Source organism: Nannobrachium achirus (genome assembly GCF_963921795.1).
Source record: "Nannobrachium achirus genome assembly, chromosome: 8".
Lineage (NCBI taxonomy): Eukaryota > Metazoa > Chordata > Actinopteri > Myctophiformes > Myctophidae > Nannobrachium > Nannobrachium achirus.
The window spans coordinates 25,107,168-25,109,580 of record NC_137817.1 but is presented as its reverse complement, the minus strand read 5'-3'; the positions used below and the strand labels follow the sequence as shown (position 1 = coordinate 25,109,580).

Below are 2,413 nucleotides of genomic sequence, written 5' to 3'. Positions count from 1 at the left end.
TGAATGAATGAATGATTTTATCTGGAGGGCCGAATTGTCATGTGAAGCTTGACCAATCCTCAAAGTATCCAATCATCAGACCGGGATGGACACTACACACATATTCTGGACGTACGGGACAGATAAAACCTGTTCATTCTGGACTGAAATGACCATATATGGACATGAGGTGACAGACATTTAGTTTTTGATAAAACCTGTTCATTCTGGACTGAAATTACCATATATGGACATGGGACACACATTTTGTTTTTGATAAAACCTGTTCATTCTGGACTGAAATGACCATATATGGACATGGGACACACAAAGCCACTCCTTGTAAGCGGCTTTTACCGCTTCAAAAACTATGCATTGTGTGCTTGTAGATCTGCTATTTTCACTGCTTTTGTGCAACACTCTTGTATGATGAAGTAGGACTTTAATTTAGAAAAAACATACACATTTGAAACTTGGAGATATGAGGTTTCTGCCTAACAGTGACGATTTCTGAAGTCCTTCCCCAGTGGCTCCTCTTCTCTTTGGAGAAAGATTGACATTGCTTTTGTTGCCACTGTTTCACCTCTCCCTTTGTTTGCGTAATTTCACCACTGACCCCAAATATGTGAATCAGAAGCTCTGTGAGTTGTCATAATTGGGTTCAGATCAAGTGTGCTGTAGATATGTGGGCCATAGATGAATAAATAATCGTAGACCAACTGTCCCTCCAGCCTCACGTCACCAGGCTTACAACATGACTCCAGCCTATAGATACGCGTCCACGAGGAAGCAGCCAATCGGGTGCAAGGTATCTCTTCACAGTGTGTAATGCTCCCTATATTAACCCCTGCATGTCAGATGCAAGCATTCAGCACCGTACACATTGAGGTAGAGAGGGAGAGAACAGGTGACAGAGACAGAAATATCCATATGTGCATCCAAACTCTTGCAAGAGGAGATATTCCTGCTCCATTTAAACATCCAGCCATGTATGGACACACATACCCTCATATAGATGGCTAGTCTCCTGATGACTTAGATACAAGGTGGTGGATGTACTCTCAGATGGAGATACTTACCGTACTGGCTTACACATTGAGGTAGAGAGGGAGAGAACAGGTGACAGGGACATAAATATGCATATGTTCATCCAAACTCTTGCACGAGGAGATATTCCTCTTGCAAGAGGAATATCTTACCCTTGTATAGCTGGCTAGTCTCCTAATGACTTAGATACAAGGTGGTGGATGCTGGTGGCTGTGCTCTCAGATGGAGGTATTATGTTAGTGATTGTGCACCAGATCATTTGAGCCTTCGTTTCATCTGTCGCTGCTTGGGCTGCTTGTTGCTGTTCCGGGTCTGCAGCTATTATCTTCCTTCTCCTTGGGTGAAAAGAAACGTCCTCCGTCTACCCGCTTTCGCTGCATGGCATGGCGGTGGCGGGACTCGTGTAGGTATCTCTTCCTTTCTTTGGGAACCTTTCCCTCTGCCTCCAGCTTCTCACGGGTCTTCCGTCGTTTTAGGATGCGATGGAACTGCTTGGCGTTGACATACAGAGCTGGCTCTTCTTCCGGTGGGTCTGCAGTGGATCTTACTATGAACATTCCACCTGTATTGACCGTGTTGCCAGAGACTGGCAGGGTTACAGACACAGTGTCTTGGCCACTGTTGGTGGTGTTGTTGTTTCCACCGCCCTGTACAATCTGGTCACCGGCCAAGCTGGTGATCATTCCCTGCTGGGGGGCGGTGCCATCTGCTTTGGCGTGCTGGTAGAAGATGGGGTGTCCATCAGCCATCTGGGCCACGTGCTGGCCCGGCATGTTGAACTGTGGGCCCTGGTTCTGTCCAGCAGTGATGACTGTATGGGGCTGCTGCTGGGTGATGATGTTCTGGGGATGCCCCTGCAGGGTTTGACCGCCCTGCAGCTGGATCTGTCCTTGGTGCATCACCTGGAACGGTCCCTGGGGTGCAGTCACAGGGACCATCACCATGACACGTTGCCCAGATGGAGTGAAGGATGGTTGAACCATCTGCATCTGTGGTTGCCCCTGGGCCAGCTGCTGGGTATGTCCATTGGCAGTGCGCATGATTATCTGATCCCCGGTTGTGGCAGTGGGGTACTGATCCATAGCAATACACAATCCTCTTATTTCAGCTGGCAGGGAGGAGTTGCATGCATGAAACCAAAATGTTAATAAACTCTGTGACAGCCTACTTATAATTATACACCACCTTTTTGAACATGTTATCTATGTATAATGTCCAGCTATCTCTGTCCTCAGTTGTTGCCTAAATATGGAGATGGCTGATGTCATATTACTGGCATCATAGGCAGGCTCATGACAACAGTTACTACATTTGTTTAAAAAGAATGTCTACAGTATGACGTCATTTGTTAGCTCAGTGTGATGTCACATAACAATCTAGTACATCA

General features: G+C 46.7%; 1 pseudogene across 1 annotated transcript; it reads right to left on the bottom strand.

The window, feature by feature from the left end:
* Nucleotides 1-1,192: 1,192 nt before the first annotated feature.
* LOC308290003 (nuclear transcription factor Y subunit alpha-like) lies at nt 1,193-2,108 on the bottom strand (annotated as a pseudogene). Its single transcript has one exon. The product of its transcript is annotated as a nuclear transcription factor Y subunit alpha-like (transcript).
* Between the last annotated feature and the right edge of the window lie 305 nt (nt 2,109-2,413).